Here is a 21,746-nt window from a genome sequence, read left to right as displayed (position 1 = left end):
GGGAGGGCAGACCCATAGGCACCAACTTCTCCTGGCACTGATGGGCGCTCGACCCGCCCCCGCCACCCCCTCCCGCCCCTGCCTTCCCCCATTCCAACCCCTTTCCCAAATCCCCATCCTGGCCTCTTCCCTACCTCCTCCCCTGAACGTGCCATGTTCCCGCTCCTCCCACTCCCTCCCACAGCTTGTTACGCCGCGAAACAACTGTTTCGCGTCAGCAAGCGCTGGGAGGAGAAGCGGGGACGCAGCGTGCTCAGGGGAGGAGGCGGAGGTGAGGTGAGCTGGGGCAGGGAGCTTTGCTGCCGATGGGTGCAGAGCACCCACCCATTTTCCCCCATGGGTGCTCCAGCCCCGGAGCACCCACATAGTCGGCGCCTATGGGCAGACTCCCAAACTGGTGATATGTTCTGTAATTAGATTTCACCAACTCAGTAACAAATGTGAATTCTTGAAGCACTGTAACAGTCTTCCCATGGAGTCACAGACACTCCAGTCTATCTTGCTACCCAGGCAAGCTGGATTTAGTGATAAATGGTCACTTACACCAAAGATCACAAAATATTCAGGTTGCTCCCAGTCTCAAGAGACCCATCACTTACCCCAGATCAATTTGTATCTCAGATCTCACTCCAAAGACAACACTTGTAGCCAATCCTATAGTGAACTAACTAAGGATTTATTAACTAGGATAAAGAAATGAGGGAGTTATTACAGGTTAAAGCAGGCAACATGTATGCACAAATGAGTTACAATATAGAGTTCCAAAAGGTGACAGATGTATTAATCTGTCCACTGAATGTCTTTTAGGGCTAACCCAGGTTGACCCTGGGGAATCTCCGCTTTTCTTTCCTAGCTTCAGCCCTTTAAGAGTCCAAATAGCAAAGAGATGAAGAATTTTCATGTCAGCTATCTGTATTTCCTTCTTCCAGAGTTTAAATTGATGGGACAAGCTTCCTTGCATGTAGCACCTTTACAGGTGCAAGAGGGCCACTAGCTCAGTCTCTGTATTGTGATATTTCACAATGGCTAGGGTGACTATATTTCCCTATGCTTAATATGGGACACCTGGTAAAATTACTTGTATTCAAGCAAGTTAAATGGCAGTCAATCAGAACTATGCAGTACAAATGTTTAAATTAACATCAAGTTGACTGAGCCCCTGTTAAAAAGAAATACTGCATATTTGGATTCTTTTTATTTGCCTTCTTATCTTTAAGGCTTTAGGGTTCACATGGGGAGGGGTGACACACACACACTCCTGTATACCTCTCTCACACAGCAGGGGTGACCGAGTGACCTGACACTTCCTGCCCCGCAATCTCCGCCCTCCATGCCTGGCTGGGCCCCCAGGACGGACCCTCCTCTCCTGGTACTCGATGCCATGTCATCCCGAGGCAACGTGTGAGGGGGTGTCACACACCCCCAGATTTCTGTCAGGGTTCGCGCCAGAATGTGGCCAGCAGCAACCTTTTGGAACTGTGTGGAAGGGGAAGGACAGGAGCTGCATCCAGCTGCAGGAGAGGAGGGGGGACGGGGGGAAAGGGATGACCTCTTCTGCGTCTTTGCAGAGCTCATCTCTTCTCCCGCCCTCCCCTGTAGCTGGAAGCAGCTTGTCCCTTCCCTCCCACACAGTGTCGAAAGGCAGCTAACCCCTCCAGGCTGTTGCTGGCCACCGACATAACCCAGCCGCCTCCTGTCTCCTGGCTACAGCACGGGCAGGAAGGGGTTAAGCCCTAAGGATGCATTGTGCACCGGGGCCCAGGGAACCTGACTGCAGGGGCTTCAGTGAACCTGGCCAGAGAGGTGCTCATCAGGGGATGGTGCCTAGGGGACTGAGCAGCCCTGTGCTCCCTGGGGGCAGGACCCAGGGCGGGGAGTGAAGAGGGTGTTAAGCCCCTGCCTGGGGGGCTGCTGTGGAGTCTGCATGGTCTGGACGCGAACAGGCTGGAAATCATTTCCCCACTTGCAGCCACTCCAGAGTTTAGTTGAGGGGCGGAGAGGCTTCCCCGTGCCAATGCTACACAGGGCTTTGGCACATGCAGGGCTCAGCTCCTCCTAGCCAGTGCCCCAGGCCAGAGGGTCTTGGGCTTTCCCAGGACGCCGGCCCAGCCAGAGGCAGTGGGAGAAGGAAGGAGCCTGCTGGCCAGGCCATTGGTGAGCTGAGCACTCCGACCATGGGCTGGCTCTCTCCACAGCACTGGGAGCAGGACATGCCCTGCTGAGGGACATATGGAGGAGCAGCGGGGCTAGGGGAGTTGAAGGGCCAAAGCAGGAAGAGGACAGCAAGAGGGGGAGCACGTAAAGGGCCTATGGGTGGGTAGCAGAGGCGACACGTAACTGGCCGCTGCCTTGCGCCTGCCCATACACACTGGCCTCCACAGCTCACAGTGTCTGCTAGACACAGGATGGGGGGGCACGGCCCTGCTGGCTGATAGCCAGCACACAGCAGAGGCTGTGCTGACGGACCAGCAGGGGGCACAGGTGCCAACTTTTGTTGGTGCAGGTGGGTGCTCACACCTCCCTGGCCCAGCCCCAACTCCGCCCCTTCCCTGCCCCTATTGGATCCGTCCCCAAATCCCTACCCCGGCCCCAACCCTTCCCCAAGTGTACCGCATTCCTCCTCTTCCCTTCCTCCCTCCCTCAACAGCTGTTTTGCGGCACAAGTTCTGGGAGGGAGGGGGGAGAAGCAGGATGCAGCGGCCCGCTCAGGGGAGGAGATGGAGGTGGAGCGGAAATGGAGGAGAGCTGGGGTGCAGGGGGGAGGAGGGTCGGGGAGCTGCCAGTGGATGCGCCACCCCCACCAATTTTTTCCCTGTGGGTGCTCCAGCCCCAGAGCATCCACGGAGTTGGCGCCTATGGCACGGGGAGCAGTTGGCCCCACACGCTGCATCTTCACCCTGCCACCAACCTTGTACACTCCCCTCCCCATTGTCAGCCACTGGACCCCACCCACTCACCACTGGTGGGCAGGTAGTTGGCAAGCAGGGATCCGGCCAGCAGCAGGACCCACCAATACTGATGGGAGGGGGAGACAGAAAATACGGGACAATTTGCCTGTTTTTACGAAAAAGTTGGGACACCTACAGAAGGGCTTAAATATGGGACTGTCCCCTTAAAAACAGGATGTCTGGTCACCCTAACAATGGCCCATTTAGTTTTGATAATCCTCCTTGATGGGCAAGGGAATCACTCTTCCTGCCTGAGTTCACAAATTCAGAGGAGGCATTTTTACAGGTACAAAGCAAAACTTACTTATAATGTATCCCATGCTATCAGGTAATATGTAAGATTAATGCAGGTAGCAACTTGCAAGCATTTCAGAGAGTTTAGAGTCTCAACTCTAAACACATCCGTACAAATTTAACACCTGTCTTGAACAACACTATCATACAGGTGAGCTGGTCTGGTTTCCAGCTTTGTCAGTGCTCAGCTGACACCTACAGACTTGGCAAGAGCTGGTCTACCAGTCTCACACCAGCCTTCTTCCTTTTTTCCCTCTGTCCCTCTAGTATTTCCTACACCATGAAAGAGCCTCTTTGTGTTGCAATTGGGGTCCAGGCTGTTTATCGTCCCTTCAGATAGTAACGTTCCCCTCTGGTGTTATCTGGGCTGGTGATCTGCTAGGTCACTTCAATCCTTGTCTCTGGGAGCCAGGCTTACCTTGCTCTGCTGTGAGAACCCCCGCTCCTGGACTATTCATGCACAGCCTCTGGCATGTAACCTGCTCCTTGGATTGTGCAACCGAATGACACTAACCGATACCCCCAGTCCCAGACACAACCCTAGGAACCTCCGTCTTGCAGTATCCAGTTATGTGCGCTGGATGTTGCAAGCTTATATGGGTTGTCAATTTAACAAAGAAATTGATATGTACCAGGCTTGTTAACCCAAGGAGAGAGTCTGACACGCTTCAAATCAAAAACACTGATTCAGGTATAAGAAACAAACAGATTTATTAACTATAAAGATAGATTTTAAATGCTTATAAGTCAAAGCACAAGACGTCGGATTTGGCAAATGAAATAAAAACAAAACGCATTCTCAGCTGATCTTAACACTTTCAGTGTCCTTACAAACTTAGATGCTTCTCACCACAGGCTGGCTGGTTGCTCTTCAGCCAGGCTCTCCCCTTTGATCAGTGCTTCAGTTGCTTGGTATGGTGTCTGTAGATGTAGGTGGAAGAGAGAGAGACAGCAGGGCAAATGTCTCACCCTTTTATCATGTTCTTTTTTCCCTCTTGACTCGCCCCCCCTTCAGAGTCAGGTGAGAATTACCTCATCGCAGTCCCAGACTGGCCAAAGGAAGGGGGATCAAAAGCTTTGCTAAAATCAAGGAATAGCATGTCCACTGCTTTCCCCTCATCCACAGTGAGTTATCTCATCATAGAAGGCAATTAGATTAGTCAGGCATGACTTGCCCTTGGTGAATCCATGCTGACTGTTCCTGATCACTTTCCTCTCCTCTAAGTGCTTCAGAATTGATTCCTTGAGGACCTGCTCCAGACTTTTCCAGGGACTGAGGTGAGGCTGACTGGCCTTTAGTTCCCCAGATCCTCCTCCTTCCCTTTTTTAAAGATGGGCACTACATTAGCCTTTTTCCAGTCGTCCGGGACCTCCCCCAATCGCCATGAGTTTTCAAAGATAATGGCCAATGGCTCTGCAATCACATCCGCCAACTCCTTTAGCACTCTCGGATGCAGCGCTTCCAGCCCCATGGACTTGTGCTTGTCCAGCTTTTCTAAATAGCTGGGCCTTCCATCAACTTTCTTTTCAGGATTTTAAATGCCCTGTCAGCCTCTGGGGTCTTCTTTCTACACAGAGGGATGGTCACCTCCTCCCCATGCTGTGCTGCGCGGTAGTCTGCGAGCTGACCTTGTTCGTGAAGACAGAGGGCAAAAAAAGCATTGAGTACATTAGCTTTTTCCACATCCTCTGTCACTAGATTGCCTCCCTCATTCGGTAAGGGGCCCACACTTTCCTTGACTTTCTTCTTGTTGCTAACATACCTGATGAAACCCTTCTTGTTACTCTTAACATCTCTTGCTTGCTGCAACTCCAGGTGTGATTTGGCCTTCCTGATTTCACTACTCATGCCTGAGGAATATTTTTATACTCCTCCCTGGTCCAATCTTCCACTTCTTGTAAGCTTCTTTTTTGTGTTTAAGATCAGCAAGAATTTTACTGGTCGCCTGCCATATTTACTATTCTTTCTACACATCGGGATGGTTTGTTCCTGTAACCTCAATAAGGATTCTTTAAAATACAGCCAGCTCTCCTGGACTCCTTTCCCCTTCGTGTTATTCTCCCAGGGGATCCTGCCCATCAGTTCCCTGAGGGAGTCAAAGTCTGCTTTTCTGAAGTCCAGGGTCTGTATTCTGCTGCTCTCCTTTCCTCCTTGTGTCAGGATCCTGAACTCGACCATCTCATGGTCACTGCCTCCCAGGTTCCCATCCACTTTTGCTTCCCCTACTAATTCTTCCCAGTTTCTGAGCAGCAGGTCAAGAAGAGCTCTGCCCCTAGTTGGTTCCTCCAGCACTTGCACCAGGAAATTGTCCTCTATACTTTCCAAAAACTTCTTGGATTGTTTGTTCACCGCTGTATTGCTCTCCCAGGAGATATCAGGGTGATTGAAGTCTCCCATGAGAACCAAGGCTTGCGATCTAGTAACTTCCGTTAGTTGCCGGAAGAAAGCCTCGTCCCCCTTGTCTGGTGGTCTATAGCAGACTCTCACCATGACATTACCCTTGTTGCTCACACTTCTAAACTTAATCCAGAGACTCTCAGGTTTTTCTGCCGTTTCATACCGGAGCTCTGAGCAGTCATACTGCTCTCTTACATACAATGCAACTTCCCCACCTTTTCTGCCCTGCCTGTCCTTCCTGAACAGTTTATATCCATCCATGACAGTACTCCAGTCATGTGAGTTATCCCACCAAGTCTCTGTTATTCCAATCACATCATAGTCCAACAAATCCTTTTGTTCCTGCCTAGGCCAGCATCCTTTGTTCTTGTGAGGCTGCGCTGGGTTTGTCCCATACCTGCCCTGATGAGGTGTGAACTGCCTCTCTGCTCTTGGAGAGTTTTTGCCTGGGCTTATTTTAAGACATGAGGATACATTTTCAGTCTCATAACTACATGAAATAGTAACTTATAACATTACTGTAACAACAATGCTCAGTGCATCATGAGCCTTCTGAAGACACCCGACAGGACAAACTTTGCATTGGATACCACACAATCATTTTACAAGGATGAACGTGGGGGTACTGGGTGTTCCCCCGAGGTATGGAGCATCACACAGATCCTATCTATTTCCCTACCCTATATGTTCTTCTGTCTAATTTAAAAAGAGAATCCCATTTCCTGCCCTCCCCCAAAGTTAGCCATTATTTGTACCATTTTACTCTGCCCTATCACTTCCAGCCCTCAGTGAGAAGCTGGTGTGCTATACAAAAATAAATAGTGTAATTGTACTGTGTAATATACTATCAAATGAATAAGTTGTTCAAGTGATTCGTACCCCTGAGTGACACAGATATATCGACCTAACCCCCATTGTTGACAGGAGGGCTTCTCCCATCGACATGGCTATCACCTCTCACCGATGGGAGAAACTCTCCCACTGACATAGGTAGTGTCTTCACTAAGCACTACAGGGAGAGTTAGACTCCTTGGTGCCTCAGGGTAAAATGTTCAAAAGCACCAAAGTGACTTAGGAGCCTAGGTCCCATTGACTTTTAATGATACTTAGGCTCCCAAGTATCTAAATTATTTCTTTGGAAATGGTATTTGGGCTTCTAAGCCATATAGGTGCTTTTTAACATTTTACCCAACATCTCTTGGTTTCTGGACTTACACCTTTTATATTAGTAGTTATTTTCAAGATCATTTTTGTAATCCCTAGCTGGAACAATTGACAAATGTGTTGTATATCTCACACGTTATTCTAGGGTTCAGCGGAGCTTACTTGGACAAACTATAAAAAATGTGTGTAATGATAAACGTTTCTGCCATGGAAATCTTTACATTTTTGCCTTTGCATATAGAAAACATTACCATTGTGTTTACAACAATCCCTAGACTTCATACAAGGAACACATAGCCTAATTTCACTCCTTATAATAGGAAATACAGTTGTAATGTTAATTATTTGCAAAGGCATTTTCAAAGATCTTAACGGTAACCATATATACTGGGTTTTTCATTCTGAAGGATCCCAAAGCACTTCACAAAGAGTAGGGTAGGACAGGAAATGCAGAGGATTACCGCAGTTTACTAGAAATGCAGGAAGAATTGAGGTCAATGGAACAGTTTACCCAAGTTGGAGTTTGGCTAGGACACTGGGGTTGATGCCTTGTTCTTCAGAAAAGTGCCTGAGAATCTTTAATGACAGTTTTCAGTCAGGAGTTTCATTTTAAATCTCAGTCTAAAGATAGCACCTAATGCCACACTGCTAAGTACAGCGGAGTGAATAATTAATGGCAGATTATTGCCAGATTCATCCCATGAGCACAAGGGGGGGGGGCATCTGCATCTTCCTGCACCTCTGGGGGTAGCTGTGCTAAAGGAGATACAGTCACCATTGCTTTTCCATAAGGATTCCAGTGGGGGAAGGGGGAGGTTGTGGACAGCTTTAAATTATGGCTCTAGCAACCCTATTAGCAGATGCTACCCAGGAGAGGTATTGAATCATTGATTTCACTTCACGGGGACTCTCTGGGGGAGGAACTAGTCTTGCAGACCAAACTGTTTTGAGGATCAGGATCTCAGTTTGTAAGTTCCTCGGGACAGAGAATTTTTCTTATGTTTGTTTGTCTCTCGGGCACTATACGCACCTATGGCAGTGTGTAAATAATCATAATCATCTGTCACAATGCGTCTCCATATATCATCTTTCAGAAACTGTGGAAAGTATCAGTTCTGAGTATCACTTCTAAGTGTTTCAAACCCCAAAATCCTTTTCAGAGATTCTCTAACTTATCAGCAGTAGCTGAATGCAGTTTAAAAAACAATGGTCCAATTTCCACACTCATTTTCACCGGTTTAAATGCAGAATAACTCCACCGAAGTCAATGGAGAAGCTGTTTTTGTTTTTTCAGTGCTCATGGTGCTGACAGTAAACTTGCCACAAGAACTTCCTAAACCCAATCAAGCCAAACTGGGCTGGAACAAGTAGTTTAAATCATTACAAGGTTTAAATTAAAACAAATTTGGCTGGAATTTTCAAAGGCTCAAGGGAATTAAATTCCAATGGGAACTGGGTGCACAACTTCTTTAGACTCCTTTTGAAAATCTCAGCTTCTTATTCTCACGTTACCCAGAACGTTACATATGTTTTAATGTCCCTGTACCTTTTTTGTTGCTTAAAATCTGAAGCATATACATTTCTGCAGTTGTCTTAATTAGAGAAATATTTATTCAGTGGTTCATATTTGTGGAAGGTATTTGTATGTGTAACCCACACCTATCTACGGTAGTCTGAATACTTTTTGAAAGAATAAGGGATCAGGTGAGTATGAAGACAGGACATTAGACTACATTGGAACAACTATGGAACATACAACAGGTGTGAGAGCTGCAGTGTTGAACTTTAAATGAGGAAAGAAATAAGAAGTTGTGACAAAGGACGTGCTTTGAAGTTTCAGTGACTCATTCTATGAATTGGTCTAGTAAAGGTGAATGGGATTTATTATAATATAGACTGATTTTCTGTCTGGATTTTCTTCAGTTAATGGTTTATTCAACATTATAGATGAGAAAAGGAGAGTGGGATTCCTTTAGGGGAGAGGGAGCAGAGGCCTAAAGTGTGTGGGGGGGTTTTCAGTGGGACCTGTCAGTTTTAGTACTGAAGCTGAATGCCAACTAGGAGTTAGGGGACTACCAGGAAGAGAAACCAGCAAGAAAGAAACAAAGGGATATATTTGATGGGTGCTTCTCAGGTATTAACATTGACAGAGGTAAAAACTGATCCACAGCATAACCCACTCCCTTCCGGCCCAGTCACTTCACTAGATAAATAGTGTGTGATATATGAATCTTTCAAATGTTGTCATGGATTGGAGATGAGACTTCCTATGAGATGTGGCAGGAGGTAAAAGACTTAAGATTTTGTGGGCTCGATTATGACCCACTTCCCTGTGCATCATTAAGGACATGTGGAAAGGATTCCCCGCTCCCCTTATGCCCCTGTGGAACAGCTTGGCACAATTGCAGTTCTTGAGCTCTCTGGAAGTCAGAACTGCTCCCTCAATTTGATGGGAGGACACTGCTGGACTCTTCTGAAGGTGTATGGTATTTGGGTCACTGCCCCATCAGCTAATGAGTTTTGGATGAATCCTGTCCCCCGGAATGGGAATCTCTCCTATAGCTCCCAGCGAGGATGGGGCAGCCCTACATTGTCCACATTCATTGTGCCTTAATGGACAACCGAGCCCTCTGGGTGAAATTCATGTCTGTGCAAATGGCCAGCACAAGACTAATGTGTCACTTAAATCCCATTTAAGATGTATTAGGAGAGCTTTAAAGTAGGTCCTATGGGGCATGGTGACAAAAATCTGGCCAATCTGCATCTAGGCTTAAGTAACAAAGACAAGGGGAAGGGGCTAATTTCTGGAGAAGTGTATAGAAATCACAACTGCATTAAAAAGGTAAAAAGAAAAGTAACAGGGCAGGCTTCAAAGTATCATCAATACCTGTACACAAATGCAAGGAGTATGGGGAACAAGCAGGATGAACCAGAAGTCATGGGATATGAAGAAAATTATGTCTTAACTGGCAGCACAGAGACTTGGTGGGACAACTCCCATGGTTGGCGTACCAGCATTGAGGGATATAGCTTGTTCCAAAAGGATAGGTATGGAAAAAAAAAAGGAGGACGTGTTGTGCTGTGCGTCAAGGATATATGCACTTGCTCTGAGATCCAAAGGGAAGAGTGCGACAGACCTACTGAGTCTCTCTGAGTGAGGATAACAAGGGAAAAGAACGGTAGTAGTGTTATGGTGAGAGTCTATTAGAGACCACCAAATCAGGGAGAGGAAGTGGATGAGTCATTCTACAGGCAGGTAGCAAGATTATCTTGCACACATGAGCTAGTATAAATGGGGGATTTTAAATTCCCTGATATCTGTTGGAAGACTATTGCAGCAAAACATAATATGTCCTGCAAATTTTTAGCATGTGTAGTGGACGGTTTTCTGATTCAGAAAGTTGAGAAAACAACCAGGGGGATTGTCTGTTTTGGATCTGATTTTGACCAACAGGAATTAATTAGTTACAAACGTGAAGGTGATCAGGAACTTGGGAGGAAATGATCATGATCTGATAGAATTCAAGTTCCTATGGAAAGGAGGACATGAAAACAGCAAAACAAGGACACTACACTTCAGAAAGGTGGATTTCAACCTACTCCAAGAAATAGTAGGCAGGGTCCCATGGAGAGACCAATTAAGAAGAAAAGCAGCAGCACTGCTGAGAAGAATCTGATAGTTGTGATGGATCACAATCTCAACCTGAGTCAGCAATGCAATGCTTTTGCAAAAAAAGCAAATGTAATTTTAGGTTGCATTAAGAGAGGCAGAGCATGCAAAGTCACGGAAGGTGATAATACTGCTCTACTTGGTGCTGATTAGGCCTCAACTGGAGTACTGTGTCCAATTTTGGTCACCAATATATAGAAAGGATGCAGAGAAACTGGAAAGGATCCATAGACAAGTGACGAAGATGATCAAAGGGATAGAATTCAAGCCATTACGAGCAAAGGCTGAAGGGACTAGGTATGTTTAGTTTGAAAAGAGGATATTAAAGGGGGACATGATAGTGATCTTCAGATATTTGAAAGGCTGCCATAAAAAGATGGAAAGGTTGTTCTCTTTTGCCACAGAAGCAGGGCAGGAGGCAATGGGTTCAAACTACAGCATAGAAGAATTAGATTAATTCTCAGGAAAAACTTCCTAACTGCAAGAACAGGAGGACAATGGAACAGACGGCCTATGGAGGTTGTGGAAGCTCCTTCACTGGAGGTTTTCAAAAGGAGACTGGAGAGCCATCTGCTTGGGGTGGTTTTAGACCCAGCAAATCCTCTATCTTGGTTGGGGGTTAGACTATATCAGTGGTTCTCAACCTTTCCAGACTACTGTACTAGTTTCAGGAACCTGATTTGTCTTGAGTGCCCCAAGTTTCACCTCACTTAAAAATTTGGGCTTGAATACTTTGGGCTTCAGCCACGCATGACAGGGGTCAGGCTTCAGTTTTCTGTTCTGGATTCCAGCAAGTCTAACGCTGGCCCTGGCGACCCCATTAAAACAAACTCACCCACAGTTTGAGAACCATTGGTATAGTAGAACAGTATAAACAAGTCTTTGTCTGTATGAAATTTTAGTTTGTACTGACTCCACAAGTGCTTTTTTTGTAGCCTGTTGTAAAACTAGGTAAATAGCTAGATGAGTTGGTGTACCCCCGGAAGACCTCTGCATACCCCCCCAGGCATACGTTTGCCCCTGGTTGAGAACCACTGGATTAGATGACCCTTGTGGTCCTTTCTAATCCTATGATTCTATTTTATGGAGTTGAGTGATGCATCAACTTTGCTCTGGATCTCTGGTTGGGGTGCTTAGGAAGGGAATTTCACCTGTGTGAAATGGTCTGATTCTCATTCTATTAAAGGCAGTGGCAGCACGATTTGGGCCCTATACACCAAATGTTGGGGCATAAGATATACCTTGCTAGGAGGACGTGTGTGGTGCCCACCTTCTACTTAGCTTATGAATAAATCCAGCACTTTTACACCTGGATTCTTTGCTCCTTTCCTTTCATTTGCCCCAAACATGTTCCCAATAAAAAAAAGGGGAGGGGGGGCAAGATGGTAGTGCTCTTTGGGCTTGACCTAACTCCCAAAGAAGTGAATTGGAGTTTTTTCATTGACTTCAATAGGAGTTGGATCCAGAGCCTGTGTCAGGACTTGCTTTTACATGCAGCTCAGGTTGAGAGAGGGGAACCTTGAGTAGTGCAAGTCCTCTGTGAAATTAGGTGAGACTACATTGAAAAAGGCAATTTTTTGATTAAAAGAAAAAAATCTGATAAAAGCATGTGTTTGTTTTTGGAGAACAGCACAACGACGTGTATCGTTTTTATCTGTCAACAGCGATCACCTTGTCAGAGTTTGGTTGTTGTTGATTTATTACAACCTATGTGAATGTATAATTGGTAGGCTGGTCTTCAGATCTGCAAAAGAGAGGCACAAATTTGGAAGCCAGATGTCCCACGGCAATGCAGTACAGGAGAGAGAGAATCACCACATAGCCGAGGAGCCCTTCAAGTCTTTGTTACTCTTATATCCTCTTTACCCTTAAGATTTATCAGGGTTTATAGTGAAAGCATCTAAAAGGAAAGTTTCTTATTAAGCTGACTAAAAAATACCTCCCCCCACCTCACAAAATAAACCTGTTATCATAACCTGTCTTGAGAGTTCTAGCAATTTTGTTTGAAATTAGGAAGGAGAGTCCATCTTGATGAATGCTTGTTAAGTTGGAGTGTAGAAACAGCATTGCTGTCCCAACTCAGGATGACCTTGCTGAAGAGAAGAGGCTTCAGGACTGGAATTTTCCTGGCAAAATATTGTAAGTAAATAAATAAGAACCAAACATTACTGTTGAGCTTAGAGCTTATTCCTGTGACTAGTCCAGTGGAAGCCCACACTTGTATTGAAGTCAGTGGGGCTACTTACAGGAAGAGTGTTTGCAGGACTGAGCCTTAAGGTTATATTCCCAAGATAGCTGTGTCTGACACATATACATTTATGCAGGCAGAGAAAAGAAAATGAGGGCTGGGAGCCAAGATCTCCTGAATTCTCACCTCAGCTCTACTTCTAACGCCCCTTGTGACCATCTCTGCTTTAATTTCCCGGTCTGTAAAATGGCATTACTTACCTAGCTGATCATGAGGATTGATTGGTTGGTGATTGTAAAGCGCTCTAAAGATGAAAAGCTAAGGAGTAGGTGCTAAAGAGAGATGACCTTGAGCTACAGAATTCAGATCCAGATCTGACCACCTTCAGGAGTACGGTATACCCATTATTGAGAGAGGCCAAAAGCTATGAAGAACTTACCTGGCTCCAAACTTCCTTTCCAGTCAGGGTGGGGATAGCATCTGATCCACTGCTCCCATTCAATCCCAGATATAGTGCTAAACAATAGAATTTACTATTAATTTTTCATTGGTGGCCTAAATAGCCTCTTATGAAGTCCTAAGAGAGCAGCCAACTCCTAACAAAGGTGAAGCTAATTAACAGGGGACGTCCCCTTCTCTCTTCTGTATAACGACTGGGCTGGTAGAGAAGTAAATCACTGAAAGTCCTTCTTGGAGGCCACAGAGGACCTTATTTAAACAAAAATGGGAGATTTTGTTTTGGGGAGAGGGGAGAGAGGGAGACAGAGACAGATGTCAGGCTGGCCTGTATATTATCATTTGTCTTCCCTCTCTAATTCAGTTCTAATCTGGTGAGAGGAGAAAGCTATATGTCATTTAATGAGTTTTATTGGGCTCGTGGACCAGGTGATATACATCCTCTGTTTGCCTCAGCCAGCTAAATGTACATCTTTGTAATGTGATTAGGCCTTCATACAGGGCAGAGAACAATTTATTATTCTGCCTGAGAGCGCCAAGTTTTTCTTTAAAATATTGTTACTCCCGGAGTTGGCAATTACTTTAAAATAAATTTACCAAAGACAAAATTGTGCCTCTTGGGTCAGTAAATGACTTCACTGTTTTTCTTGAAGAGACAAGGTGTTTATTAAGGACCTCCTTAGTTTATTGTGTAGTTTTTTCACTTTGAATAATTGTCCAATTAAATATAATTTGGAAGTCCATGCTAACCCAGTGCTTGCATTGTACAAGTAAGAATATCTCTGAAAGATGTGCATTAATAAATCCCACTGAGCCCTCTCTCGTTTAAAATATGGCTTCTTTTGTTTAATTTTTAGATTTTTTTAACAGGACTGTAAGCCTTACATTTGGAAATGCTGCTATTTTCACACAAATAAGTTATACAGTTCATTCTTTCAGATTCCATAGAAAACAGTTTTATCCTTTATTATAAGTTAGCTTAATTTTTGTATTTTTAAGCCATTGTTTAGGTATGGAACATATTTTACAGTCTAAAACTTTACAGTCTATTCCTTTTTTTTGTCTAGGGATTTATTTTTCTACTTTACAATCGGAAAAATAATAGGAGAGTTAAGTGGATTTAGAACTATAGGTTCCTAATACTAGAAAAATACTTTTTTTTTTAAAAAAAACCCACAGTTTTTGTCAAGCACATGCTCTCTCCTCCTCCCCATGTAGAGAAAGTGTTTGATAACAGCCATCTTTCCGCTCTGGACTGAAATGTTTATAGTCCAGAACGCTAACAAGTTTTGTCATCAAAATGATCATAGAAAACAACTGTAGGTACAACAATTAGGTAGAGGTGTAGAAAAGCAAATTGGAACACTCCAAGAGTTAGAGATGAGAGGAAGCAAGGGTTCAGAGTGAAGTTTTTGGCTCCCTTGATCTATTTTATCTATATAGACAAAGACATGTATAGTTTAGTGGTCTGAACACAAGACTAGGTGATGGGAACTCCTGTTTTGGCTCTGACACTGACTTGTTCTGTAGCCTCGGGCAAATTACTTAGGATGAAATTCAGACCTATACAGAGGGCCTGTCCGAGCCCCTTGTAGTACTTAAAGCCTCTAAATAAGAATTAAGTAGACAATAGGCCTTGTGCTGGAGCTAAGTAAGGGCCAATTTTTCCCATGCACTAACCTGTATGGAACTTGGAGAAAGGAGCACAGATTGCAGGAGGAAGAGTTTGGAGGAGGCACCAGGAAATTAGTTTGTTTGCATATGGGTGGAGACTTAGCTGCAGTTGCAGCATCTCTGTAGACAACTCACTTAAAAGTGAGGTTAGTCTTAGAAATGTGGTATCATCACGTTATTATCCAACATGTGGTACATGAGGAGACTCCTGCAGCTAAATTTTCAAAAGTTCTTGTGAGCATACAAATACATATCTGTGGTGTTAGTTGGGTAGACTACTCTGAGCTGCAGATGCCCCAATAAGAGAGAGAGAGCAAGAGTGAGTATATGTTGGGGGTGAGGTTGGGGGGAGGCAGTACAGCTGGCTGGCACACACAAGCTCCTTTGCCAAATCCCAGTGATATGAGTGCAGCTAAAATGGGGCTTCAGTCTTTGAAAAGGGGCACTAGCCATTTCTCCCAAGAGAATTGGAGGCGGCAAGCTACACATAGTGCGTAGGCAATATGCTTTGTATATTTGGATCTCAACCTCTCTGACTCAGCTTCCAGATGTGTACCCTACCTCCTTTTTACCCTGGCTGTCTTCACTTGTTAGCCTCCTGATAATTTCTCTAATACTCAAGGGCCATGTCTACACTGCCAGCTAAATTGGCACTGCTGTGATCGAGGCAGTGGTGCCGATTTAGTGGGTCTGGTGGCGATATGCTAAGGCCCTCCCATCGACGTCTGTACTACACCTCCCTGAGAGGTGGAAGCTATGTCAACGGGAGAGCAGCTCCTGTCAACACAGCGAGCATGATACAGACACTCCTGTAAGTTGACCTAAGTTACGTCGACTTCAGTTACGTAATTTATGTAACTGAAGTAGTGTAACTTTGATTGACTTACAGAGTTAGTGCAGACCTGCCCTAGAAAGTGGAAAAACTTCTTCATGCTTCCTTGTCTACTAAGCCACACAACACCTAATTTGTAGAGAGTCCAGTGATACAAACTGCTGCTCCTGGAGAATGTTAATCCAAACACTATGTACCAGTGCAGAGGGGAAAACAAGGCATGGGCATCCAAATCAAACCAAAGAGACCGAAAATGCATGCTGTGCTATTCAATATTGTTCAATCAGTGGGCCTGTTGGTACAAATCATTGTAGCAGTCTTTTCACGAGCACTTAGTTCCAGATGAGATGGGGACAGTAGCCTCGCCTCATTGAGAAATGATGAGGATATAAGAGAAATAGAGGAGGCCTTCTGTGATCAAATTGCTATATAGCAGTATATCTCCCCTCAGGATAGAACCCTGACAGATTAAAAGAATTTGATTATGTCACAGAATTGAGTGGGCTGGGGTAGCAGATGAGGGGAGGGGGAAGAGGCAGAAGGTTTGGAATAAAGTTAAATCTTTACCTTAATTCCATTATGTAATTTTCCTCCCATTCACTCTACGCAGGCCTCATATTGCCATGACTGTTCTCCGAGAGGGGCTGAACTGAACTCATTGCAGAGCTCTATTTTTAGCACCACTCCTGACAATCTTTTGGGCCTTGCCTTTGGCTTTAGAGGGCAGCAAGGCAGAAATATTACTATTGTCAGGATGATAGAGTGCCAGGGCATGAATTTGGCAGCGGACAGGAGAGAAAGGGGTGGATTTTGAGAAGCATTACAGAGGGGAAACCAGCACGTTTTGGGGGAGAGTGAAGGGATGTGAAGAGAAAATAGGAAGAAGTAAAAAATAACCTGAAGATCAAATTTGAGTGAGGAAAAAGACGGTGAGTACAGAGAAAGGAGAGGATGGGACTGACAGTACCTGTGCTCCCTTCCCTCCTCTCCAGTTGTTCACCTACACAGAATCAACAACAAGCCACGGCTCTGTCTGGAATGATATATTCATTGCACTAGCTACATTTTCTGTGGAGATGGCTGGGAAACTGAATTTTAGTTTGGTGAAAATTGTTGAGTTTTTGGAAATATTTTTCCATCCTGAGTCTGGTTGAAAAAGCCAAAACCTCAACAGTTTTTGTGTAACTGCAATCCTGCAATGTTTAGCTTCAGAAACACTGAAATTTTGTGTTTCTGGAATGAAGTATGGTCCCCAGGATCTCTGGCTGCTCGTGGAGTGCAGTGAAGCTGGGTACTTGTTTCTGCAAAACAGTTAGACTTTAACAAATTGGCAAAATCCAATGAAAAATGGGTCAGGTCAGTTGCCGAGATGATATTTTTCTTCTTGCCTGCCAGTCTGACTGAAGAAGTGCTAGAGTGAACCCTAATACGTAGGGAATGTTTGTTGTTACGCCATCATATTTCATTTTGAATCCATTTATTAAAAGTACTGAGTTAGCATTCGAATTATTGCAAGTCAGATGAGTTTATAATTATAGTTTTAAATGCAAGGCAAAAACGTCTGATTAGGTGCTATGTAGAAGACCAAACCACATTGACTTCAGCGGAGCTGGATTAGGTCCTGCATGAAGGAGAACATAAAACATTACCCTGCGTTATTAAAGCGCAAGAGGCAGGATCCTGAATGTGTGTCTGGCAGTAAAAGAGGCAGGGGCAGCTGCCACAGGGAGAAAATGAGTAACAGCTAAAAGGATGATAAATGTAAAAGGTCAAGGGGCAGAGACCAAGCCATATGGAGAATTGTGCCTGATGCAGCAGTAGAGGAAGAGGGCGTTGAAACAGAAATGACAGCTGATGCTGAGACAGATGCCAAAGGGCAGCAGCGATAGCATCTCTGTTCATTGTGCTCCTAGACCACCTATTAAGGAGCAGAATTTGAGGTTTATCATTGAGACTGAATTCTAATTCCATGACCATTAGCATTCCTTAACCTTCTGGGACTCATCTGTATCAGCTTGTGCATTGAGCAGCATTTCTGCTTTCCTGCTGATCAGAATAAGAAGACTGTATATTGAAAATGGGTGGATCACACAGTTTCCTAGGCAACTAGTATGACTGAAAGTGAATGTTTACTAAATGTTTAATTTTCAATCCAGTTCCTGTTTGGTTTCTTAATGTCTGGCTGTTATGGTGGGGTGGAAGGTTTGGTTTTTTGCGCATTAAGTCCCCGATTCATTAAAGCAGTGAAGCATATGGATAAAGTTAAGCACATATTTAAGTCCCATTGATACAAATGATATTTAAGCAAGTGCGGAAGCTTTAGCGTGTGTTTAAGTGCTTTATTGAATCAGGGTCTAAGCACCTCGGAGCTTCTAGAAGACTTACTGCTACCATACTGCTTTATTTGCTTTCTCTTTGCAATTTGGCTGCACAGAGGGTCCCAGGTTTTGTTGATTTTATGTATTGTTTTATTCCAGAGGTGATATGATTGATTTTGTTTGCTTAAAGAAAGAGCTGGGGCACTTTAGTGCCAACCAACACCATAATCTTTAAAACACACTGATAATTGTTCTTGGTGTTGGGAGGATTATTATGTTGGATATTAGGAAAAACTTTTTCATTAGGAGGGTGGTGAAGCACTGGAATGCGTTACCTAGGGAGGTGGTGGAATCTCCTTCCTTTGAGGTTTTTAAGGTTAAGCCTGATAAAGCGCTGGCTGGGATAATTTAGTTGTGGATTGGTCCTGCTTTGAGCAGGGGGTTGGACTAGATGACCTCCTGAGGTCCCTTCCAACTCTGAGATTCTATGATTAGAGTAGGGAAATGGGATGCATCCCTCCTTTGGACAGCCGTCCACGGGCATAATCCGTGAATTGTAAGGGCAAGGCAACTGAGGATCATTGCTAATAAACAGGGTGATTCTGAGAGAGCTGTCATTCACTGTGACAGCGAAAGTAATTGACAGGTTTCAGAGTAACAGCCGTGTTAGTCTGTATTCGCAAAAAGAAAAGGAGTACTTGTGGCACCTTAGAGACTAACCAATTTATTAGAGCATAAGCTTTCGTGAGCTACAGCTCACTTCATCAGATGCATATCGTGGAAACTGCAGCAGTCTTTATATATACACAGAGAATATGAAACAATACCTCCTCCCACCCCACTGTCCTGCTGGTAATAGCTTATCTAAAGTGATCATCAGGTGGGCCATTTCCAGCACAAATCCAGGTTTTCTCACCCTCCACCCCCCCACACAAATTCACTCTCCTGCTGGTGATAGCCCATCCAAAGTGACAACTCTTTACACAATGTGCATGACAATCAAGTTGGGCTATTTCCTGCACAAATCCAGGTTTTCTCACATCCCCCCCACCCCCATACACACACAAACTCACTCTCCTGCTGGTAATAGCCCACCTGATGATCACTTTAGATAAGCTATTACCAGCAGGACAGTGGGGTGGGAGGAGGTATTGTTTCATATTCTCTGTGTATATATAAAGTCTGCTGCAGTTTCCACGATATGCATCTGATGAAGTGAGCTGTAGCTCACGAAAGCTTATGCTCTAATAAATTGGTTAGTCTCTAAGGTGCCACAAGTACTCCTTTTCTTTTTGCGAAAGTAATTGGTTACTGTATTTTAAGGAAAGGAACATTGGTTGGATATCACTGATGAGACACAGTAGACTATCTGGTAATAAGGCTTGTTAAAATGGTGTTGGAAGTGAAGTGAAGTGATATTGTTGTCTAGTAGCTATGGCATTGGATTGGTATTCAGGACACTTGGGTTCTCCTCCTGGTTCTGCTGCTGACCAATGGTAAGGCCGTCTCTATGTCCCTTACCCCTTCTCTGTTTTGTCTTGTTAGCTCTTTGGACAGGGACCATCTCTTACTTGTCGTCTGTATTTTGTCTCAGTTTTGGTTGCCGTCTAAACTATAGTAATACAAAACAAAAGATAATAAATGGCACAATAGTATTGTACCTGCAGATAGGCTATAGGTCATTTGGAACCTCACTCTGCTTTTGAGGCCTCTCGATACTGTACATTTAACTACTGTATGTTTGGGTCAGTTTCTTTACTATATCTGCTGGGCACATTTTTGTTCCGAATTTGTGGCACGCTCCCTTCCTAACCAGAGCAATTATATTATGAGTCCCTCCTACAAACTCCTCTCTTTGTGGCCCCTGTTCGCTAGCTCCCCTTGTTGCTTGGCCTCTGGCTTTTAAGGCCTTCTTTCCTAGGTCAGCCCTGCCCCTGGTTCAGCAGGGAGGTCTCCTTCTCGTCCTCTCAATGTGGTGTTTGTTCAGTGCATTTGCATGTTTGTACTTGGTGCTAGAGGATGAAAGAGCCCTAGATCCTGCGTCTGTGTTCTATGATTCACCTTCATCATAAATATTTCACATTCATTTAATGAAGTTATTGGAGGAACATCTGGATTCTTCCACCAGGTACCATGGCTTGATCTTATAAATTGTCTATATCTCTTCCACTCTATTTACTAAAAATTAAATAGGGAAAAAAGGTGCCCAAATTCTTCTGAACAGCAAAACCTGAAATGAATTAGTCATAGGTATTGATATGGACCCCATTACTGAGTGCCTCCTAACTTACTCGCAAGAATATTCACAGAAAGGATGAATACAGGGTCTATACACCTCTTAGGTCCCTCCTAAGTCTTATTTTCGATATTTCAACGGTGCCCAGGTCTTGCAGTGGCCTACTGCACAGCGCTGAATTTCATCCAAAAAGATTTAAAAATGAGTGTGTATATACCCAGAGTCAATTTAGTATCTTACTTGGGTAAATGTTTGTAGAAATTCTTCTGAGATATTCACCTAGCTCTAGCCATTGCTGTCAGTGTGACTTTACGTAATGAGATGAATATGTAGCAAGATGGCATAGAAAAGCCTGTATAGCAAGAATATTATAGCTCCTAGTGCATCTTCTGTGATCACATCATTTTATGTTCTTCATATACGAGTCTAAAGTAACAAGAAATTTAGTTACAAAATACCTCATTAAAAAGCATCAAAGGTCCCACGGAGTTAACACTAGCTCTCTGAAACTTTGTGAAATCCATCTGAAAGAGACTGTGTCTCTTCCCTTAATGTTGACACACTTTGGTGATAATTTTATGTGGAACTGACTGTGATTGCTGGACTGAAAGCTTTTGCATGCCACACTGAGAGCTATTGGAGAAATGTAATTCATTGCCATTGTGATGAGCCACTACATGGATGCTGACAAGTTAGAAAGCTGCAGTTTTATTAAAGGGGCATTGCCTTGCTTGTGCACTGTGCTGATGGCTGTGTGTGAAAGGATTTGAACGGCACCTAAGTCCTTTAAATCTGGCTCTTTCAGTAATTCATTTAACGAGAAGGAATATACTGTATTTTGAAATTAGTCCTTGTATGTCATGTCTTCAATGTACAAGCCGCCGTGCACTGTACAGTTAATACAACCCTTTTCGGAACAGCTTGCCACTGAATATGTCTGTCTGTGGTCCATCTAGTTCATCCACAGATATCCCGCTGGATTTCACTTGTGTCTTTTCTCCCTTTTTTGGGAGCAGAGCTGGGGGTGCTACATAGTTTTGCCTCCTTTTTACACTTCACTGAAGTCATTCACCTGATTTTTAAAAAAATCCTACATAACTAAATCCCTTTTTCATGTACAGTAAGTGGTTCGGTGTAAGGCACAAAAATCTTTCTACTTTTACACGTCCTTTCATTTCATACAATTTTCCTTAGAAAAAAGTCTGCACATGATACAAAAAAAATACAAAGTGTAGTCAAGTGGGGGGCAGATAAAACTTGCTTTTTCCCCCTCTCAAACTTCAGACAATGCTGTCTGTGATTCTGACTTCCTCTTTCTGACAAATCTCTGTTTACACATTCACTAATCATTAACCATGTATGTTTATCAGGGTTTGTAGCCCTCAAGGGCCTATCTGATCCTACTCCTTTTAAACAAAAACACTTTGAGCAATTGAGCCCATAGTCAAAATGATATTCATGAAAAATTTAAGAAAGAGTGCTCAGTGTTTAAAACAAAATTTTTTTTGAAGGAGCTGAAAAGAAAAGGGACTTGGAATTACAGGCAGTTAGACTTGGTTTTTTGCGTA

The sequence above is a fragment of the Lepidochelys olivacea genome, assembly GCF_965140295.1.
Source record: "Lepidochelys olivacea isolate rLepOli2 genome assembly, chromosome: 6".
In the NCBI taxonomy this organism is placed as follows: domain Eukaryota; kingdom Metazoa; phylum Chordata; order Testudines; family Cheloniidae; genus Lepidochelys; species Lepidochelys olivacea.
Note: the sequence above shows the minus strand (reverse complement) of the source record.